This window comes from Stegodyphus dumicola, chromosome X1 (assembly GCF_044657685.1).
Source record: "Stegodyphus dumicola isolate Sdum_Otavi_A_Nest chromosome X1, ASM4465768v1".
In the NCBI taxonomy this organism is placed as follows: Eukaryota; Metazoa; Arthropoda; class Arachnida; order Araneae; family Eresidae; genus Stegodyphus; species Stegodyphus dumicola.
The window spans coordinates 187,322,885-187,347,890 of NC_140780.1; the positions used below are offsets into that span (position 1 = coordinate 187,322,885).

General features: G+C 31.3%; 1 protein-coding gene and 1 long non-coding RNA gene across 4 annotated transcripts in view; one reads left to right on the forward strand and one right to left on the reverse strand.

The window, feature by feature from the left end:
- LOC118190982 (uncharacterized) overlaps positions 1–16,064 on the reverse strand; it is a 122,091-nt gene extending 106,027 nt beyond the window's left edge. The window contains exon 1 of one of the 2 annotated variants that reach the window (XM_035361769.2): positions 15,936–16,064. The gene's annotated coding sequence lies outside the window, so the exon portion shown is untranslated. Of the gene's footprint in view, positions 1–15,670; positions 15,690–15,935 lie in introns of those variants that run through there. The other variant, XM_035361771.2, reaches the window with a different exon arrangement.
- Positions 16,065–16,125: 61 nt separating this feature from the next.
- On the forward strand, positions 16,126–23,037 carry LOC146993367 (uncharacterized). Of its 2 annotated transcripts, XR_015038744.1 has the most exons (4): positions 16,126–16,261; positions 16,414–16,455; positions 18,457–18,572; positions 21,634–23,037. It is a non-coding gene; the product is annotated as an uncharacterized LOC146993367 (long non-coding RNA). The 2 variants fall into 2 exon arrangements; XR_015038745.1 differs by lacking the exons at positions 16,126–16,261; positions 16,414–16,455 and adding an exon at positions 16,476–16,840.
- Positions 23,038–25,006: the final 1,969 nt, after the last annotated feature.

Sequence of the window (25,006 nt, forward strand, 5' to 3'; positions counted from 1 at the left end):
CATTAACATGCTGCCACGTAATCACTATTGTATTTATACAACAGCCAGACATACTATCCAGAAAATTTATACCATGGTTCACAAATAAATGTTCAAAAACTTCTTTTCCTAAATCCTTGTAAGATTTTCTGCCATCCGAAAAAAATAGTTGCACAAGGCTCAATCCACTCTTTAATACATTGCATCACCATTTTCCTTACTTCTATCATGCACAGCCACTAAAAATAATCTCTCAGACCCTCTTGCAACCACATCTCTTACTGCAACATAGGCCATTTCAAAACACGCACGACACGAACCAGCGAGCAATTAAACCACTCCAGAAGAGTTTTCAACATAAAAAGGGTTGCCATACAACACAGAATCTCACCAAAAACCAGCGCAGAACACATATTGTCACATTTGGTGATCTTAGGGCGCATATAAGAGTAGAGCCAAGTTTATATTTTAATGATGAATGAAGGGTTGTGATCTTGGTGACCATAGTCGCAGTCATCCCTGACTAAATATGTTTTAAACAATTGCAATCTAGTGATATTTATTTAAGTGCATTAAAAATCACTTAAATATAAAAATTTTTAGCAGTGGGCTGAATCTTGTTGATAAAGAAAAACCATTTTTCAACCACACAGTATATTTATGTGATTTCTCATATTATGTTAAAGCATTTGTTTATTATTCTAATTTCTATTTTCATTTGCACAATCAGTTCTTTTGCATCAAACATATTCATACTAAATAAAATTAGTCTGAAAACTGATTAATTTGGTTAATTAGTTATGAACAACAATAATGTCAGGAGCTATGTTTTGATTTTTAAAGGAAATGGAAACAAAGCAAAGAACAATGATGAAAACAAAGAAGAATACTAGGAATGAGAATTTTTCTGTAATCAAAATTTTACTACAGTATTAAGGCAGACTATCAGAATTCTACAACGAAGCTTCAAAATACCTAAATTCTGTCAAAAACTGATTTTCTAATTTTGATCAGCAGTGTTTCCAAATATCTCTTTCATAATATCCACAAACTGTTTACAAATTTATCAATTATTATTGAGGTTAAACGTATATGTCGAAGGTAGAGCGTCTTTCTGTTGGTATGAAAAAGTGATGGACTGTTGCCAATAGCGCGACAAACATTATGAACTGGAAACCCTACAAAGGAGTTAATTGTGTAACTCGATTATTCTTTTTTTTTTTTTTTTAGTTTTCTCACTCCTTCAGGAAAGGACAGTGATATGTAATGTATGACACTCTCTATTATATAAATCCCTTTTTCGATATATATTTGTGATACTAATGAATTTTAATCTATTTTCATGTATTAATAAAGAATGTGTTTCACTTACAATTTCCGCCTATAACCTTTTCTGGATTACAAGTTAATTAGGTATGATCTCGCTTGATGCTGCACTGGATACAAGGTAAGAGGAATCAATTTGCTCTCTACTTTTATTAATTTGTTGTGAAATTTCGAAGCTGCAAAAATGTTTTACAACAAAAGATTATGAGCCCTGATGAAAAGATCATACCTTAATTAAATAATAATAAAGAAAAAAACTGTAAAGGCTAAACTGTAGATTCATATCAAAACCTAAAATAAATTTTTTTGACAATACAAAAATGCTGCATTTAAGTCAAATGCAAATTGCAAAACTGAATTCCAGCAATTACTCAATATGGAAATTCAAAATGCAAATGCTACTAATAAAGGAGGATCTTTACAATGTAATCGAAGATGTTCCTCCAAACCCCATTACAGAACAATGGAGGAAACGGGATCGGCAATGCCGCGCGATGATAAATTTATTTATCGAAGACAGCCTCATAATTCACATTAAACATGAAACTATTGCTAAAGCAACCTGGGAAAAACTCAGGTAGGTACATGAGAGGTCTAATCTTTAAGGTAAACTATTCCTTTTACGAAAGCTTTACAGTTTGAAGCTTGAAAAAGACGGAAATATGCAAACACACATTACTGGATAAACTCAAATCAATAGGTGAGAACATAAAAGATGAACACGTTTTGGCACTTTTGTTTTGTTCAATGCCTAGTTCTTACGATATGCTCATTATGGCTCTTGAAGCGAGAGCAGAATCGTAACTGAATCCAGAATTCTTAAAAGGGAAATTAATTGAAGAATTTAATAAGAGAGTTGAAAAAATTCATCATATTCAAAGGCATTTAAAGCCTCATTTCAAAACAAGACAAAGAGAGAAAAGTTTTGCTCATATTGTCATAAAAATAACCATTTTAGATCAGAGTGTTATCTAAAATCAAAACAAAAAAAAATGAACTGCGCCAAAACTCGAAGAAAACAGACACAGATTCTAAAACATGCCAAACAAAGAATGCTTGTAACCTCGCGATGAATCAACAAGAAACAAAAATTAAAACACCAGAAATCGAATCCAGATGCTGTGGCGTCGCTCTGTCTGCTGACAAAATCATACATCAATCATCAGAGTTTTATTTTTGATAGCGGTGCAAGTAATCACCTGGTAAATAATAAGAAATATTTCACGGAGTATAAACCCATAAATCCGTCAGATAGTATAACTGTGAATGGGCAATGTATTAAATCAACAGCGATAGGAACTGTCCGTTTTAAAATATTAAATGTTAAAAAAAAAATAACTGAAGTTCTTTTATCGAAAATTTTATACGTTCCTGAATTAGAAGCGAATTTAATCTCAATTAAGAAAATAATAGAAAAAGGACTTTCAATTCTGTTTGAAGGCAATAAATGTATGATCACAAAAGGAGATCAGATTATTTTAGAATGTCATGCAACTAACAATCTTTACCAAATTAAACCAATTGATAGGAATAATGAACCATCAACTCATAAAGCATTTCAGTGCAAAAATGAGAACTGTGTTCAACTTTGGCATAGACACCTTGGTCACAGAAACGATGACTCGATCAAACAACTTGTAAACAAAGAACTCACTGAAGGAATTAAACTGGATAATTGTAAACATGATACCAAATGCATTCAGTGCATAAAATGTAAACTGACTGATTTCCCGTAACCAAAAGAATAGAAATTCAGAATATCTAAACTGCTCGAACTCGTTCACACTGATGTTTTAGGACCAGTACAAACACCGTCTGTCAGTGGATACCTGTACTTCGTAACTTTTATTGATGATTACAGCAGGTTCACAATGATTTACCTAATGAAAAAAAAAAAAAAAAAAAGAACTAATATCTAAACTAAAACAATTTATTGCTCTTACAAACAAATTCAAGAGAAAGGTAAACACTAAAAGAAGTGATAACGGTGGTGAGTATACAAGTAAGGAACTTGAAGAATATCTTATAAAACATGGTTTAAATCACCAGCTTACTGTACCATATTGTCCAGCACAAAATGGAGTTAGTGAATGCAAAAACAGGTATTTGATAGAGATGACAAGATACCTTTTAGCTGACTCAGGTCAACCTAACAGATACTGGGCAGAAGCAGTACTAACTGCAAATTATTTACAGAATTGTATGCCCACAAAACCAAATGCGAAAACGCCATACAAATTATGGAATATCAAGAACTCTCTCATCTGAGGACTTCCAGGTGCAAGGCTTTTGCTTACATCCATAAATCTAAAAAGGGTAACCTGGATGATACTGCTATAGAAAAAATACTCGCTGGCTACGACAGTAGAAGTAAACGCTACAGAATTTTAGCCCCTGGAGACAAAATCATAATAAGTCGATCTGTACGATTTATTGAAGACACTGTAACTAATGACAAAAGCGTCTCTTTAAACCAGGATGAAGAAAATCCTAAGCAAGAAAGCTCAGAACAGGAAGAAATAAAAATAAAAGAACCTGAAGAGGAAGATATATCAGAACACGAAGAAGAACCTTTGGAACTCAAAAGATCGAACAGAATTAGTCACAAAAGGTAAACCTCCTGATCGCTACGGATTCCATGCAAAATATCCAACCTTTCTCGAACACAAAACCTGGAAGGAAATTCACACTTTAGATGAAAATGAGAAGAGAAAAAAAATGTCCGAGAAGAAATTAATTCACTAGAAGAAAACAACACTTGGGAATTAGTTGATTTACCAAAAGGAAGAAAACCAATAGGATGTAAATGGTCTTTCAAAACCAAAAATTGAAAGATACAAAGCCAGATTAGTCACAAAAGGATTTAGCCAGAACTTTGGTTCTAACTATGACGAAATCTTTGTTCCTGTAGTAAAATATACAACTCTATGAGCCTTCCTATGTGCAGCTTCATATAAAAACATGTCTGTCAAACATATCCATGTCAAAACAGCTTTCCTTCATGGAGAACTAGAAGAAGAAATTTATATGACTCAACCCGAAGGATACTTAAAGGCGGGAAATGAAAACAAAGTTTGCAAGCAGAAGAAATCTATATATGGTTTAAAACAAGCCGCTAGAGCTTGGAATCTGAAAATTGGAAAAATACTTCTAAGCATGTCATTTAAACAAAGTAAAGCAGACCAATGCTTGTTTTTTCAAAAACATAAATGGAAAATTCATTCATTCTACATATATAATATTATAAGTAGATGATATGCTTGTAGGAAGTGAAAGAGGAGAAGATGTAATGGAAACATTCCAATTAAACACTCAATTGGAAATCAAAAACCTAGGAGAAGTCACCTACTACCTCGGCATAAACATCAAAAGATTTAAAGATGGAACCTTTGCCATAAACCAAAAAAATAAAATCGAAGACAAAGTTAAAAAATTTGGACTTCAAAACGAAAAACCAACATATATGCCAAAGGAAACAAACTATTGCAAATTAGAAACTGAAGAAGATCTTCTAGAGGATAACACAGAATATAGACAAGCAGTAGAGGCATTATATATTACAACAATCAGCAGATCAGATATAGCATGCGCAGTCAATCTACTGAGTAGAAGAAACAAAAAAACCTCGGATCATAGATTAGAATGCTGTCAAGAAAGTCATTCCATATTTAAATGCAACTAAATACTTTAAGTTCATCTTTAACAAAATTCAAGTACCTATACTGACTGCATATTCAGATGCAGATTGGGCAAATGACAGAACAACAAGAATACATCAGCAGATACATATTCAAACTAGGAAATAACTGCATTTCATAAAGCAGCAAACGGAAAAACTGCATTACACTATCTTCAACTGAAGCGGATTATACGGCAGCAGCTAATGCAGCCTAAGAAGCGCAATGGCTGTTAAATTTGCTTAAAGATCTAGGACTAAAACAAAATCTTCCGATCACTCTCTATGAAGATAACGAATCATGCATCAAACTTTCACAGACGGAGAAAAATAGCTTCAAAACAAAACATATCGACGTAAAATACCACTACTTGCATAAACTTGAACAAAATGAGACCATAAGCCTGGACTACTGCAGAAGCACCGACATGATTGCAGATCTACTCACAAAACCAATAGGCAAGTCTTTGTTCAAGAAACTTCGAGAATCGCTGCAAATGGTGATGCTGCCCATCAAGTAGGGGTGTTGTATGCAAATAGTGATAGACTGTCGCCAATAGCGTGATAAACATTATGAACTGGAAACCCTACTAAGGAGTTAATTGTGTAACTTGCTTATTCTTTTTTTGGTACTTTTCCGTTTCACTGGGCCCAAATTTCGCCAAGCAGACTTTATTGGCGACAACATACAGTATACACATAAAAAATGTTAACAAATGTTAGTTCTAAGATTTTTTTTTTTAATTTTGAAGGCATAAACATTTTAATATCATTTAAAACTTCATAAAAAGACATTAATTTAAGAATTTACTATGCTTTCATGGCTCAACATCGTGATTCGCCGGTTCATATCACGTGACCCCAAGTGATCTCATCTCACGTAAACTACGCTAAAAAAAATCCAATTTTCTCAGTAATTATCTACATTAATTTCAAGTTGAATCTTAATTTGGAATACAAGTTTAAATGCAAGAATTATTTCAATTTGTACGAATAGCTTACTCAGAAATTATGTAAAACCGCAGTGCATTACTTCGTTAGTGCATACTCTCATTAGAATTGATGAATTTAACCCTCAACTTTGCCTTTTCTAAATTTTCGTCTTCGGGTGAGCGATGTGATTGCATCCTTATTGACTTAATTACCGTGAATGGCCTTAGAGCATAAAATTGAACTATCTGGTCAAAATTTTATGTAACTGTATGCCAGTACTGAAAGAAACAATTAATCTGATAAGAAATAGCTGCGACTTGTTTCGAAAACGTGGTGTAAAAGGTTACCAGCGAGGATATTCTGTTTGGCATTAGTTGTACCATTATTGTTGACTTGATCGCCTGCGCCGGCAAAATGGAAAAGTACCCTTTTTTACGTTTCTCACTCCTTCAGGAAAGAACAGCGATATGTATGACACTCTCTATTATATAACTCCCTTTCTGAATAAAGAAAGTGTTTCGCTTACAATTTCCATCTATAACCTTTTTTGGATTACATGTTAATTAGGTATAATCTCGCTTGATGCTGCACTGGATACAAGGTAAGAGGAGTCAATTTGTTCTCTACTTTTATTAATTTGTTGTGAAATTTAGAGGCAATAAAAATGTTTTACAACTCTTTCTACTAGATGTTAATGAAAAGTTTACTTTTAAACACTTCTAGCTCGATGTCATGAATTATATCCTCATAAAAATTTGACTACAATTTTAACTTTCATTACTTTTATAACGTTTGATTAAAGGAAAGCAAGATTATACATCAGTCTTCTTTATTTATCAGATTGTAATTTTGCAAATCTGGTTCACCACTTTAGTTATCAAGTTTTCTTTTGGTATATGCTTAAGAATGTTATTAAAAATGTCAATCATGAAGTACATTTCTGGCTATAAAGTAGAAAAATTGGCATATGTAGGCATGCAGAGGATACCAGTAACTATTGAAAACATCTGAAGAAAAATTATGAGAGCCATCAATTGAAGAAAATAGCAGTATAAACACGGAGCAGATTGATAAAGTATATAAGCATTAATTACAAGTTTAATTCATAAAAAAGTATGATAAAAATATATTTACGAGTACCCCTTGGCGAAAATTGGCGGTACAAGGATACCGCTGCTACACAAAGCCAAAATTACAAGACAAAGAACGCACATACTTGGTATCCATGTACACAACAACCTATTTTCACTTTAAAAAAAAAATCGCAGAATTGCACAAACTTGCTATTGCACACTCCCTTGACTTTAACTATGTACACATCGACATATTTTTACAGGGTTCGTACACATTTTTGCACACGGAAATTAAGTACTTTTAAGGACCATTAATGAAAAAATTAAGGACCTATGAGCAAATGGGAACTGAACAAAAAAATTCAATTAATATTATCCATGCCTTAATTTCACTTTTGTAATATAATCCTAAAAATGAAACAGATCCCTAAGTAGTATGCATTATTAATAAACATGAATTAACATAATTATTAATAAGTTTGAATAAAATAAACTTCACAGAATTTAATACATTTCACAGTTTAAAATACATGTAATTCATGACATTAGGATAATTACACATTAAAAGCTACAAAACATTTATGTCTTGTAACAACAACACTAAAAAAATATTTATTTGTCATTTTAACTTGAAGCTTTCCCATTTTGGCTACTTTATATCGATTTCCTTCTCTTTAAGCACCTTTTCTAACAATTAAAGATTTGTCTCAATATGCAAACCAACGCTCTCGCTCGTTTCTGCGTACTTTATGTTCTAACTTGCCAACTTCTCCACAATGTACCTATGAGGGTTTACTTGATCTTCTAAAAGTTTAAGAGTCCACCCCCCCCCGACAGACCTGAAGCATATTATCACTATGTCTGAGAGTATTTACAATATCAGACAAAAGTTTAAATAAGCTTCTTATTTAAAAGGAACTTAGACCATAAAGGCATTTTCTGATGCTAACAAAATCAATTACAGCTCACGGTAACGTAATTAAACAAGAACAGTCTAATTCAAACTAAAAATGTGGACTAGCGGTCAAAGATTATACAATTTGGCTCAGTAACTCTATCGTATGAGAAAATTGAAATGGGAAATTATAGTAAAGGCTCAAATCATAAACAATTGGGTAATTTACATAATAATAACTGCACATATTTTTGAAGAATAATTTTCTTTATATATTCAGTTTCTTTCTTCAACACGTTTCCTTTTCATTTTAGAATTTTTGGATTTAATTAAGGATTTCTGTTATTCTAAAAAACTCTAAATGCATTTAGAATTTATACAAAAAGCGGCTAATTTTATTTCTTTAGTAATATGAACATTCAGAAGAAATATGAAATATATATGGTAAAGGCAGGTTACAGAGCTGATGTGGCAGAATTTTTAGAATTTATTGACACACCGAACAACAAAATCTAGAAATGGCAAAACTTTTAGAATTTAGAGCAGACACTGAAAGCAGAAATTAGAAGGGCACTAGGCAGCAGAATTTAGGATCCACAGAGATTGCATCAGGTGGGAAAATGTATACCAGCTCTGTGTATGATGCATTAAGACATATTAGATGAATCTTTTAAATTGTAAGTTTTCAATTTCTTTATTAGTGAACAAATTCCTTTCTATTATGCCTGTCCATGTGATAAGATTAGACAACTTTTTGATATTTTTCGTGCTTGTGTCTAATGAAATGCAGATAAAATAAAGGGAAGATAAACATGTTAAGATTCCAGTATCAGAAGTAAAACATTCAAATATTATGTTTTTATTGTTCTTCCAGACATTCTCAAAAAAGTAAGAAATTCATTGCAAACTTTCTGTAAAATACATCCATTATGTGTTGATACCATGGAGACATTTTTCATTTTGTCACATATTTCTCGAATATTCTAGAATCGTGGGTCTATAAATCTTGCTTTCAAATCCTTCCAAACTTTCCAAGCTGCAATGTCTAAAATCCTAAAGAAAAATTATCCCTACCAATTCTGCAATAGCAAAAAGCCAGAAATATTTTGAAAAAAAAAAAAAAAAAAGGAAAACGTGTAAAATTAATTTTACAGAGAAAACTGGTGCATATTCTGAGAATTTTGAATGTTCTGAGACAATCACATGGGATAAACTCTTTACTATGAAAAATTAAAAAGAAGACATTTTTAATTAATTACATAGCTAATTTTGCTTTTGCTAAGAGCTGTTTCGTAAACTGTGCTTTCTAGCATTATACCTTATTTTTCAGATTAAAAATATTGTATAAGTTGCCAAAATGAAACTTTATAATGACAGCAAAAAAAATAATAATGTTTTATTTTAATCTTATTTTTAAATATAATTTTAATATATTACCATTATTTTAATGGGTTGATCTTTACATTATGGTAACTTGGCGTTTTTTTGGCGACCAACTCTAATACAGCAACCCTCTATTTTTTTTCCTCGCCGCCATTTTGTCTTCACGAAGTAAAGACATGTTTCTTTTCTTTTTATCTACTGAACACTTCTTCCAACAATCTACTAGCTGAATTACACTTATGCTAGAAATTTTATCTAACAAAACTGCTTAATCATGACAAATATTCACTGCAAAATTGGGAAAAAGTGCACAATACCATACTCCTTACGCGTTTTTCAAAATAACACATACACATAAACCATGTACATGCCGACTTATTTTTACTTAAAAAAAAATCCCAGAATTGCACAAAAATGGCATTGAGCACACTCTTCACTATATCCATGTACACTGCTTTTTTCTCATAAATTACAAAAATTTCACGAAAATACATGACAATTTTCTCAATCTTTAAACCCGGTAAAAAGAACATATATGAAATTACCTGATCGCGAAAAAGTATTTACCCTTTCCAAATATGAACATTTCCACATATAAAATAAATAAAATATCCAAAAACTTTTACCTCTAAATCATCTATTACATTATACACGTCACCAACGAATTCATACCGCAACCATTACAAATAGTTAGTGTCAGATATTTAAATTATTTCCATGCACATTTACTTCAACTAAAACGTATACCAAATTCCTACAAACATAAAATTCACAAAATAACTATCATTTAATTAAAATATAATTAAATTCAAAAACACTACTTAAAATATAAATGAGCACATACATTAAATTAATACATACATAAATACCCATTTCGAATTCACTTTAGTTACGGCCATGGGATCCAAAAATTCACGAACACTGTTTCACACAACACAGAATAAAGCCAAATACAAAATTTCCAGATTTTTTCCCGATTTCCCCCCTTTTCCGATTAAAGACCATCTCGCGTTTGGCGTACTATAATCAACTTTGGTTTTGCGTCATAATCTCTCACTCACTCACTCCCCGATTAAAGAACCGTAATTCGTCCATTAATATCACATGACATATCCCATGATCTCTCATTTCCCTCACACAAAATAATGCGTAATCGGAACTGAGTACTGCTCACATTATTACCCAAGTCCCAGGTAGTAACCTTTATCGCCTCCAAAATGTCGCCAAACTACCAGTTACCATATTGTAAAGATCAACCTTTTATTGAAATTTATCAATGTTACGATGTTAAAAAAAAAAATCGTTCGAAAAATTTTCAGATCTCGGAATTAAAATTTTTCGATAGAAGCTGATCGTAATATCGCCAAACTGTTGAAAAGTCGCCGAAGTTAGAACTGTTTAATAAAAAAATTCCCATCCCCAAAGCGAAAAATTGTTTAAGAGCTCTTTATTAGAAAAAATGAATTTCGAAATGCTTATGTTTCACTTCTCGCTTAGAAATTCGAGTATTCCATCATTTATATTAGAAATAGAAAAAAATTATAAACCATGAACCCATTCAAGATAACCATATATGTCAGTGAATCGCCAAAAATATTCCTCCAAAATGCTAATTCACATTCGAAATGGCAGTCGTAAAAACAGACAGAAATTTCAGATGATTAAAATTAAGGACCTTCTACCGATTTTGGCGAAAATTAAGGACTTTTAAGAACCAACGATTCCAAAAAATCTAAGGACTTTTAAGGACTGTACTAACCGTTTTACTTAACACTCTATCGGGCACGTTGATCTGACAGATACAGGCATGTCAAAATCTCTGTTTTTGTCCCCTTTAAACTCATTCTCATGACCTTGACCTTATCAGTATCTGTCCATCTGGCCACCCCCTCCTTTGAAATGCAGTAACAACCAGTTCAGTGTAGGAGTATTTCCTGTTTTTAAGCTTATTTGAAAATTTGTATCTGTCAGATGCACGCGGCTGATAACGTTTGTCTCCTGAAAAATTTTTGTAAGTATCGAAATTTCTTATAGCTTTTTTATTTATTTTTCCTATGATGAGTGCTCAACGCTTTTCAGATTTGAATAATCAAAAAGACTTTGAATTAGTCCATAATATTCTGTTTAGTGATGGAAATGAGGAATTAAATGCTGAAGAATTTGATGAAAGTGATGATGAAGAAGTGGATATTTTAGAAACATTTTGAAGTGGATTCTGAATGTGTCTGTATTCTGAGTGATTATAGTGACTCAGAACTTGATGATGATGCTAACAATAGTGATGTTTATGAAGGAAAAGACAAAAGCACTAAATGGGCTAAATCGCCCGGAAGAAAAAAAGTTAGATCGCAGAATACCACAAAATTACCCGGAGTAATCGGAAATGCGAAAGGTATAAAAACTATATACGACTCTTGGAATTTTTTTTTTTTTTTTCTGATGAATTAATGGAAATAATTGTGAAATACACTAACAAATACATTTCTACAATTTCTGATCTATTTAGTTGAGAAAAAGATGCAAGACGAACAGATATCATTGAAATAAAATCATTTATAGGCTTACTTTTATTAGCTGACGTTTTGCGAAGTAATCGACGAATTTTGGAATAACTGTGGTCTACTGATGGAATGGGTATTGAGATGTTTAGAATGGTAATGAGTCTGGAACGATTTAAATTTCTTCTAAGATGCTGTAGATTTGATGATAAATAGACGGGGGACGAGAGAAGGAAAACAGATAAATTAGCACCTATTAGAGAAATTTTTGGGAAAATGTAAGCGTAAGTATTGCGTGGGACAAAATGTTGCAATAGAAATTAAAAGGTTTTTAGAGGAAGATGCCCTTTTCGCCAGTACATTCCATCAAAACCAAATAAATATGGCATTCAAATTTTTACAGCAGTTGATGCTAAAACGCTTTACACATTGAATTTAGAAATATATGCTGGAAAACAGCCCGAAGGTCCATTTAGTGTCAGTAATTCCCCACTAGATGTTGTTCTGCGATTATCGGGACCAATTTTCAACAGCGGTCACTATATGACCGCAGATAATTGGTTTACCTCTATTGATCTTGTAAAAGCCCTAAAAGATAAAAAACTTTCTTACATTGGAACAATAAGAAAGAATAAAAAAGAAATACCTCCCTGTTTTGTGAAATCTAAGGGAAAAGAAGTACATTCAAGCTTATTTGGTTTTTCTAAAAACTGCACTTTAGTTTCATACGTACCGAAAAAAGGCAAAAATGTTTTGCTTGTATCAAGTATGCACTTTGATGATACTATAGATGCAGACACCGGAGATGAAAAAATGACAGTTATAATCACATTTTATAATGATACAAAATGCAGTGTTGATGCTCTGGACAAGATGTGTGGAACTTATAATTGCACTTGCAATACAAGGAGATGGCCGATGATAGTATTTTATTCGATGCTAAATATTTCAGCTATAAACGGACTAGTTGTATTTTGGGAAATCAGAATACTGTTCAAAACAGGAGAGAGTATTTGAAAATACTGGTGAAGGAATTACTCAATGAAGAAGTTGTTAGGCGCATTACTAAACCTAATTTATCGAAGGATTTACAAATGAAACTTCAAACCTACAGACCAACTGCTGAAGAAGGAAAAAAAGCAAAGATTCCCAGTAACCAAAATAAATGTAAAAGGTGCTCTACATGTCAAGCAAATAAGAAAAGTAGATTGACTCAATATTCCTGCATAAAATGTGCTGAATATTTTTGTTTGGAACATGCAGTAATGATGTGTCAGAAATGTTCAAATGAAAACCAAACTTAAATTTAGAATTGAATTAAAGTATAACTTATTTTGTCATTTTATGTTATGTATTTTTATGTAATATTAATTATTTGTGAACAACTGCCATATTTTTTAATTTTTTTTCAATTGTATTAACATGTTTCATTGTGTGTGTTTTTAAACAGCATTTTAACCTGTGTAATAGTAATTGTAAATAATAAATAAAAATATTAAAAAATTTAAAAAAAAAAGAAAAGAAAGAAATATCTAGGTGTAAAAGTCTGGACCTAAAAAGAATAAAAATAGAAAATTTAAAGTAATACAGATCACCAGAAAACACGTAAAATAAAGATGTATCTAACAGATACAGCACGCCCGATGCCACAAGTTTCGAGACGCGCCCGACTTAGTGTTAAAAAAACATCAGAGAATTGCATAAACTAGGCACTGCGCACTCCCTTGACTTTGTCCATATATGCATCAAACTATATTCACTTAAAAAGTCAAAGGAGCAGCCAACAAAAAAATATATAATCTCAATAAATTACACTCAAAAACTTCCTAAAATTATCTGAACTTGAATCTGCATACTGGCATCACCACATAAATTAACAAAACAAGAGTAAAAAATATGCTCTGTAGTGCCATTTATCATTCGATGTTCAACGATACGCATTTCCTTCCTATAAACAGGACACTTAATAATGGCTACTAAGTAAACCTTCATTTACACACCAGTCAACTAAGGCTCTTTTCCTCTTTCTTTCCAAATCGTACAGAAACTTCAAACTAATCGTACCACATTCAGCCATTTTACTGTCTAAACTACAAAGCAAGCAATATACTTCCTAACCAACACACACAAGCCCTTACGAATTTACCGCAATCATGCAACCAATTACATCATAATAGGGTTTTCATAACATTCAACTACTTAGGTTACCATACATGAAACAACAACTTCGCAATAACACAAGGAGTACCCTTCTCTCTACTCTATCTAAACGTATTAATAATAATGGGGAAGGGAGATTTTTTAAATTTTTTTATTCATAAACACTTCTCCCTATTACCCAACAACTCAACACAAATAAGTGGGCGATTCTGCACTTTAGCAGCGAAATTGTTTCTAAGGGCTTATTAGCTAAAATCCCGATCGGAATTTTCCAGAAAATGTCACATGACATGTCTCATGATCTCTCATTTCTCCGAGACAAAATAATCTGTGATTCGAACTGTGTACTTCTCAGATTATCGCTAAAGTCCTACTTAGTAACCTTTATCGCCTTACCAAAATGTCGCCAAACTACTTGTTACCATATTTCAAAGATTAGCCCAATTCAGATAAAATAAAATTTAACAGGAAAAATTATTCTGAAATTCACTAGAAGTGGGGAAATGAACGTACAATTTAATTTATTACATGCAATCCCAGAGATGTGTCGAAAGACCACGAGAGTCGGCAGCTATGGTGTAGTAATGAATGTTTGCATGCCCAAAAGAAAACAGCAATCATTTTTGTTATGCACAGAAGACCTATACCAAGTTCTTCATACAAACGATACAATAAACCAATTTATGATGCAAGTTAAGTATGTGTTCGAGGCATTTCCATCAATGCTATCATTAAGACCATCTCACTGATTTTTCTGCACCAAAGAAGCATGTAATTTAATTATAACATTAAAGCCTGCTTGCACATTACATGTACCAGACAACATACTCTACAGGAAGTTATCTCCTGCCTTCAGCTGCACATTTACAGAAGTAAACCAAGGAAGTATGAGATTAAAAATGCAAAGGTATTTTTAAACATAGCTCCGAGAGAAAATTTCAGTTGGAATATAAGTTCAGAAAATACGATGTAACATTTCATGACATATTTGATAGCTTTTCAGCTAGACTTCATGTACAAGTTATAGTATAGACTATTTACACCAGTGATAAAATTATATTTATTTACTATAAAAATATTGAATAAAAATGGCCAAACCTTTGGTTTGAGATTATTTTCTTTCTAGAATACTGCAATTTTTTATGCTGATTTAAAATCCACAGATGATGATTTAACCCCCCCCCCCCAATTTCCAGCAGTGCTTTAACAGCAGAGTGAGAGTTGCAGCATCGTATAACAATGCAATACACTGCTGCTAGATATCCTAAGCGAAAGCCAAATAAGCAGGACTGTTGAACACTGGTAGTTTGACTCCATTTGAAACCCAGATGAATGAGTTGATAGCATGGGTGTCTTTGTGGTATATTACCACGTAAATACAAGCCAATTTTCCTCAGAAAGTCCTCCACAAAGGCATCATTCTATTAATGCACACAGTCCTTATGTCCTTTACCTTAATTCAGCAAAACTTATAGGAAGCTAAGAAATAGAAAAATAATAAATATGTATAACTGATCATTAAAGTGCAACAAATACGAAAAAAGAAAGGGAGTCTGAAGATTTTACATAATAAGGGGGGTGCGAGAGAACCTTTGCAGATCACAAAAGTTTCACTTATATAACTATGCAGAAGACTATAATAAATGATTCCACTCTAAATTCTAAATGAAAACGGAATTTTGTCACTAAGCCTAATTTAAACAACACCAATCCTTATTTTGAAATGTTACAGAAATTATTTCCTTACTTTGCTGTTTAACTACTCTTATTTACCATTTAATGCAAAAGTAATTTATTTTTATTTCACCTCCTTTACTTCTTTGCTTGGATGTATTTTTCTTACTATGTAATTCATTTCACGATTCAAACAAAAACTATGACACTGAACTAAAAAAATATACACAGCATTAAAAACAAATCCTGCCTGACGATGAAGATGAATGTCATATAAAAGGAAAGAAACTAAAATTAGGAAGATTTTCATTTCATGATGATGTAATAAAAATATTTACCAGATAATACAATAGCAATGTAGAACACCCTTAGAACCAAAATAAGACGGTCGCCGCTTTTCCGATGGCCCAAACTGTCCTTTTACTATCGATAGGCAGCTTTTTGCCACCGATAATGAAATGGCCGTTGTTTATCGATTACGAAGGTTTTAATGTTTGGATTGGGAAGTGTCTACCCGTACGACGTCGGACGTTTAGCTGAAACATGGTAAAAATGCTAAACGTACGACTGGTTGCGCAGAGACCATATGCGCATGAACATGCCTCCAATGTGCCATGCGAATCGAGCGCCATTTTGTTCTCGAACCTGGTGGGGTGGTGTAGTGGTAAGTATGCGAGTGATATCTATTGTTCCAAATTTTAAGTTGAAATTCAAATAAATTAAAATTCTAGTGCTTTTTCCACTTAAATGAATAGTCTTTTTTTAATTTAATTGTCTTTTTGATTAATTTTAATCATTATATTTTTTCTTGCACAGACCGCAATTATAGGCATAATTCGTTTTCTGCTGAATGTATAGGTAAGAATTATTTTTGAGTTTGTAAATATTTAATTAACTTTGAATACAAAATTATTTATGAATTGTATATAGTTTATTGGTTTGTGTGTGCAGTTAAAAGGAAGAAAAAAATTCGTGTCATTTATGTACTTATTCACCCATTTTTCTTATTAAATACTGCGAAATGTAATATATTCTTGTATTTCTGCGTTCTTTTGAAGAAATATACTCATTTTTTCGGGGATGTTTCCATAACCGGCACTTGGCGAAATTGCGGATTTGTTTACATCGGAAGTGAGCGTACGTGCGCCAGAATATGGTAACCCTGATAATTGTTGCAACCCACACAGGGAATTTTCCTGAAGGAGGAAAAGGGAAATTTTCTGTTTACTTTTCGAACATTACGGTAAGAGAAAATAAAGTTTGAAAGTCGCAAATCATTATTATTTCATATTTTCGCAAAACGTTTATGGGGTTTATTTTTCGAACATTACGGTAAAAGAAAATAAAGTTTTTATATTTTCGCAACGAACATTACGGATTATTACGGTAAAAGAAAATAAAGTTCTTTATATTTTTATATTTTAACGTTTATGGGGTTCTGGAGTTAAAAAATGCAGCAAATTATTATTATTAACATAACAAAATGTTCCTTTTTTAGGTATTATATATGTTATAAATAATGCTATTGCCATGAAGACCAACTGGGCAAAGTTAAAATGATACCAACAACAACAGCATTTAATTTATTATAGCTTTTTTCTTACTTTTACTAGAATTCTAATGATAAAATGATTAGTGCATTTAAATACATATTAAATGAAAATATTAAAATAGATATGGAGATGCATTAAATATGATTTGGACTAATTTAATTATGTATTCTTACATATATAGCTATGCACATTTAATTTTTCTCAATAAAAATAATTAAGCTATCCTTATTATTTTTATATGTCTATACATTTTTTAACTCTGTACATAGCTACTTAGAAAGAAAGATATATGGGTAGGATATAAGAAGATAAAAATTATTAATCTTCCCTTCAAAGTCAAATGGATATAGCTGTAGTATATGATTTCAAAAAAAGTATATCATTAGAATATTAAGCTGAAAATATAAGTCTGAAAGAAAGAGATTTTTCTTAAATTCAAACTGTGCACAAAACATTTCAGATGCATTCAAACTCTGAACTGGAACATGTTAATTTACTGTTGTGGAACTAATATGAAAACAATATTGTTGACAGTATAGTAGTGTACCACCAAAGAATTTATGCTGGGAGAAGAAGCAAAGCTTCGATGACACCTCAAAGCCAAATGATAACTGGCTTAATTTTTACTCTTTTTATGCATAAAATGTCATAGTTGTTAGTATCTCATTAAAATGTATTTTCTAATAATATAATGATTTGCAAATGATGGAAATTTACTTGTCATTAAAACATTTTGTTCTAAACATGCTTCAGCTTATCAAAGAAGTTAAAGCTATTCCAACCTATTCCCCATATTAAAGTTTTTTTGATTAAATCAGGTTCATGTCTAATGCATCAAAAATATAAATAAACTTTCTTTAGTATTTGTCAAACATCAGTTCTCATGGCCTTAAATTGGATGCAAGATTTATTTCACAAAGTTATGTTTTCACTTATGGGGCAAAACTTTTAAATTTGTTATTTGAATCTGTTACATTAGTCTTTATTTTAAAGAATATATTGTATGTCATATGGCCATGAAGGCAACCTGGTTAAAGTAGAAATAAAATCAAACTTTCTAATTAATGTGATTTGAAGCCATTGTGTTATACTTCAAGGAATATGTTATATGGTAAATATGTGTGCTCATGTTTTTCCTGGAAAGGGCATAACATTTTTTTACAGAAATAAGTTACCAACCTAAATCTATTGTCATGGCAATTAAATTTTTCTGAAAGAGCAGGATTATTTATAAGCCAAGTGCTAAACCTTTGTATTGTTACCCTGATCATGAAATTTTAAATGGTGATTTAATTTCTTTTTTCAGGTTGAACTGCCCTTCAATGAAAGCTTTTGCTCGATGTGTGGCCTGTAATAGCAATAAATGGGACTGAAATGGATTTTGTGAACTGAAATCTGTTAGGCTTTCCAAAATCCAGAAAGGTAAAGTTTAACTTTTTATTTAAGCCTAATGTTCTTAAAATATATTAGAATATCCATAGGTGACATTTGATTATTGTTTAATAAAGACACCATAACAAAATAAGCTGATTGAATCACCAAATTTGTAACTTGTAACTTTTAAATATATCCAGACTGTCTGCTTTAATAAGGAAGTAACATACAGTGCATATATAGTAGTGTTTTGATTTTCATTTATCATTTTATTCTGTTTTAAGTATGAGTTCAGCAATGCTCCAACATAAGGTATTCCAATTTATATGAGCTTTAAGTCGTACAGCTCCTTATTTTATTTTGCATATTTATACTTGTTGTTTTGAAATTGTCAATAATTCATAAAATGCTGATGAACAAAACATTACTATGCCTATATATAAGAATTAGCTTTAATGAAATAAGAAGCATCAAAGTATATGCTAATTGCCATAAAACTCCATACCCTTCTTCAAAACAGTACTTCAGTTATAACTGTGTTAACAGACGATGCAGTTGTTCAACATTTTTATACACTGTGCTGTTACTTTCATACTTTGGTTCAGGAAAGTAAATGGGATTTGATATTCTATATTTCTTCTTTTTTCCCCACATTATAATTATGAATCGAGTTATCAGAAAAGAATAATTAATTTTATGAAACCATTAGCATCAGAATAACTCCATTTCTTGCACATGTACTTTTTGTTTCCAATGGTGGATGCTTGCCTATGCCGGCATTGGCCACTCCTAAAATCAGATATGGTGATCTATTATGGAGGCACCTAATAGGCAGGCCACCTTTGCCTCCTATGAAGGGACAGATAATTTACATCCATGCCTTGTTCGTTATTCGAACCCGGGTCCCTCAGTATTGTACTCAGGCTTCCCTAATCACTATACCATCCGGGCAGCTACAACTTTATTTTAATATGTATTGATATGTAATATGAAAAATACATTTTTATTATGTATTTTTTAAAACAAGTGCTTTTTAGTCATTGGTTCTATTTAACTAGAATTCACATGTATTGTTTTATATGCAAAATAAATACGACCCAGACTGATTGGAATCTGACTTCAGAGCTTTCGCTCGTCGCATCTGTCACATAGCTTCAGAGCTATAACTGTGTTATATTTAATTTTTAGTACTTAAATATTAATTTGTTAAAGTTAAAAAGTAATAAAGCTGAAGAATGTCGATGTGATATATTTCTTAACAATAATGTGCAGTAGTCCCTCTTTAAAAATGGTTTTGATTATCTGCAGACAATAAAAATTGAGAAAGTTATGAAAATTAGATTATTTTGTTGAATTCAAATTGGCCAAATGATAAAGATATACAGTCAAAAGTCGTTAATTCGGACACCCATAATCCGGAATGATCTATAATCCGGACCTCAAAGCTACAAACTTTCTGCGCATGCGTTGCGTTCACGCATGCGCACAGGTGTTTAAGAGTGCGCGTAAGACCTTTACGGCTGTGAATATGTTTGTGCACATGCGCGTTTAATGCGTAACGGAGGTATAAGCTAAGCTAAAATTATCTGATTCAGTTAACGTTGCACATTGCGTTGCTCCTTAATCTTTGAATTGGATCCTGCTTATTATTTTTTGCAGACTTTTAGAACAATTTCATAAAAGTAAGCTTGAACTTTCGATTATGTCAAATAGAATTTCCGATATATATTTACTAATATGTAATTTATATCTACAAAGCGAAAGTATGTTCTGAAATTCGAAATCTGTTTATCAATTTCACGCCGCGGATTAGAAGTTGATCTGTCAGCACTATCCTTATCTTCAGGGCAGATGTTTTTATTTTATTTGGCTTATAATTCCTTACTAAGTATAGTATTTCATGTCTATGTACTCCGTCTTTGATATGATTTAAATCAAGTTCCTCGTCATTATAATTCGCTTTCGATAGTGAAGAAAGTGACCCAGAGGTTATTGAAAACGAAAACATTTCCATTGACAAATTAGTCGGTATTCTCAACACAGCAATTATAGGACTTGAACAGCGGAACTTTGTAACTAAACGAGAAATTATGTCTGTTTAATAGAATTAAAGAGAAAGTGTTATCACATGAAACGAAGCAACTTACATTGAAATAAATGTTTAATAAAGTAAACAAATAAATATTAAGCTTTTTCTTTTTGTAAATTTTAATACCCTTTAGATCATAATTGTTCTTTATTTCATAAATTATGGTTTCATATTTTTAATTTTGTAATTTCTGCATGCCATCTTACCAGATTTAAACTGATGATCTATAATCCGGAAAAATCGATAATCCGGAATCGCTGAAGTCCCGACGAGTCCGGATTAACGACTTTTGACTGTACTTGCATATAAATCACTTCTGCATATGATTGAAGCTTTACAATATGTGCTTGTTAACTTCAGTTGTCTATAGTATTATTATTATGACAGTTTAACATTTGATATTTGCAGCACATTACCTCAGATTAGAACTATAGGATAAAATGTAGTTGAAAACTTTGGGAGGTTATAAATGAAATAAACGCAGAAGAAATTAACTCAAGCCATTACTATTGTGAATGAATAACAGAGCAGTTGGAAAATTTATTATAATTCAGAATTAATGTTTAGTACTGGCAAAGAGAAAGTGAATAGTTTTCACAATAGAAATATTAACTTAAATAAAAAGAACAAAACTATAAATTTTCCCTCATTAATTATTAATATTTTTATTATGTTTCATTATTAAACATGTTTATTACTTGTGTATCCTGCCAAATAGACTGGCTGCATGGAAGTTTTCATAATTTTCTCTATGTGTGACATGAATTTATGCATCCAAAATGCTAACCTTTGTGTGCAACACTCACTCATTTCTAATGCTTTAAAGTCCCAATACTCGTTTAATTTAGCATTTGCAGTATCAGCGTTGTTACACTATGAGTATTACTAATATTTTAATTCAGTGCTGCTTTCTAATTACTTTCACATTTATTTTATTCAATAAATAAATTAACTAAAATATAAAATTTATTGTGAATCGATTTTGTAATTATTTATGTTTATAATTTTTATCCCTTCCAGCTGATTAGGTGTGCAGAAGCAGCAGACTTGTAAATGTGAAGGAGCTATTTGCTTAGTTATGCAGTAGAATTCACCACCCTGCGGCAAGCTTCATTAAAGCTGTGAACAGCCAAGCTAACCATCTTCAGGGCAAGTAGCTGCATCAAGCAAACCCAGTGACATTCCAAAGAGGAATGTCAGTCAAAATAAAAACTTAATACCTAAATCTCGGAAAATCAGACAATTAAGCCACAAATCTTGTGACCAATTTTTCAGTTGCTGTGCTTAGTGCGATAAAGTTATATGGCAATAAACTGAAAAGCTATGGCAGGTATTCTATTGTACCCTTTAATGAAATCAATTTAAAGCAAGCTTATCATATGATAAGCAAAATGATTGTATCATTGGATGGTAATGATTGCATTGCTGGGTATGCAGGCTATGGTTCTACAATGAGCCAAATGTAATATCTCAGTATGCTGTGACTATTAAAATTATAAATTATGTATTATTACTTCATATTGGTCATTATGTTCCAAAATAAATGCTCTTTTTATATAGAACTATATAAATGTAGAAAATCTGAGAAGTTAATTTTATATGGAAAGCCTTCGTGCAAAATTAATAGCATCTTGTTAATTTCATATATGTTTTGTGAAAGTAATTGCTGCTGAATCTAGAATTAATGCATTATCTGAGATTTGAGACAAAATTTGTCAAATTAGAAGATAGTGAAATAGATAAATAGGAAATGAAACATGAAATTTATATATTTAATATTGAAATAAATATCTCGGTAAAGTGGCTGTATGTAAAGTATAATGATGCAATTTTTATAATTTTTTACTAAAATGCTAAAATTATGTGCTATGAAAATTTTATTTTCATTAATATTTATAATTTTTTCCTCGCAAATTTTTATCCAAGGTGTATATGTTTTAGCTATTTTAGATTTTTCTGTTTTAATGTTAAAAATATCTTCTTTATCAGCATTACATTAAAATCCATCTCATAATCATTTGAAAATGAAGGAAATTTCATTCTTTTCAATAGTTTAAGAATATTTTCATAAAACATAATTATAGAAAAAATGAACTGATACATTTTTAGTTATATATATGTAAAGAAAATTTTTTAGAAGGATCCTTTTTTCCATACCAGAAACATTTCATGAGCTGTAATATGTAATATTAGTTGGCCTAATATGTAAAAGGAATGTTTAATCAAATTATTTTTATTATGCTTTTATAAATATCACTATAATTTTAAGAGTTATTGAATTTAAAAGTGAAAGAAAAAGCTACAGTTATTTCAAGACTCTTTAATAAAACAATTCTTTATTCTTGTATTCTCGTATGAAAATTTTCTGTATATTTAACATAAAATTGTATGCATGTAAATAAATTTTTTAATTTATTATTATCATTCTGTTAGCTTCAATTTTTATTCTCAATAAATTTGATACATATATTTAATATTCAGCTAAGTTTTATTAACCATGACTGATAAGCATTTTAAATTTCATCCTGTCAAAAAATTTAAAATTCCCTTTTTTTCTTGTAATTTTTTCATACACCTCTCATTTTCTGTTTAATTGTAAATATTGCATACTTATAATTTTATAAAGCATAACTTCCCTTCCCTGAAAAAGCACACAGATTCATTCTTAATTTAAAATTCAATTACAAGTCCAATGTGAAAATGAATTAGCCAATGGAACAAAATAACACATATGTCTTTAATAGAGGACAACATATCAATAATTCCCTTAGTTTCATTTATCCCATTAGCTTCTTTACCTATTAAAAAAATTCTGATCCCCCCCCCTCATGGGGGAATCAGAATTTCAGTGTAAAGTCATAAATACCACTAATGCACACATTTACATATACACATTTGCTTCCCCTCAATGTAGTATAAGTAATGTTACTGTTCATTGATAATGTTTATTTTTATTTTAACTTTGCCTGTATTATTCACTTTTCAAATAAGCACAAATTTCTATTCTGTTTTTTTGGTTATCAGTATTTATTTCAAGATTCACACATCTGCAATTTCCAGCTTCATTTATTAAAATATATTATGCATTTTACTCATTATTTACATTATTTATACATTATTACTGGTATTAATCTTATTATCTTTTATGGATTGTAAACTGACTCTGGATGAAGGAAATTTCCATTATTAAATATTTTCTATTAGCTTAAATAAAACATAAATACACACACGCAGAATGTTTGAAATAGGTTTTATGCTTAGTATATTGACTGATCTAAGGATGGAAAAGTTGTACAAATAGAACATGTAATTTTGTAAAATCATTACATTTGTCAAAGTAAGAAATAGGGCAAATATGCAAAATTCTATCTGCAGTGCAAGACTTAATTATTGATGCTCAGGACCTATATCACTTGGTCACCCTATATCGGAATGATCACCATACAAAATGTCAACACAAATATAAAATTAACATTTATTTAATTAAAATTAAATATTTGAATTGATTTGAAAAGCAAGTCTTAAGATTAAGGGGAAAAATTACATTTAGAAAACAAATTTATATTTAAAAATGCTTATTAATCAGTTATTTTTGATGATTTAAAAAATATTGTTAACTTTTCTAAACATAAAAAAGCTATAACTGTTTTTAGTGAATTTTGACTTACGAAAGTTTGTTTATAGTTTTGTCAAAAATTCATTAACTTGTTTAGCTACCGTATGTTCAATGCAAAAAGACTGACAAGCCATTAAATCTTGGCACCTTGTTGATCGAAGATAGCTTTTAATCCACTTCAACTTCAAAAAGCTTCTCTAGCATGGAGCAACTGAAACATACACCGTCCCAAAGATATCTTTAGTGCCAATTATGAGTTAGGGATTGATTCTCCCAATACAGACCACATTTTAGCTTCATTTTTTTTTTAATATATACTTAAAAACTTAAGGTTCTTCGGAGGCCTCTCCTCTTAATCAGTGGCTTGGCTGTTCTGCTCCCCCTGGTACTCTTCTGCCTAGCCAGAATATGAAAAAGGTGCAATACCCTAGCCAAATTTTCCATTGCGGTAATAAAGGAGAAAATTCCTTGCATTCTCCCCCACTTCTAGGGCGACAAGGAAGGTAAGGATCAGTTGCTAAATCCTGATAGTGACATATTATAGGCTACCACATTTTACTTCAGGCGCCAATAGGCAGGGAAAATATACGTTGCCCTCGCCGAGTTTCGAACTCCTAACCTCATGATTTCTAGGCGGGCGGGCTTCCGATTATACCATTAAAGACCGCTTTAAAGAGGAAAAAATACCTATAACTCTTCCTATTAATAATGATTAGTTTTTCTCAGACTTCGTTTGGCTTATTAAATTACGGCAAAGCACTCGAGGGCTATCTGCAT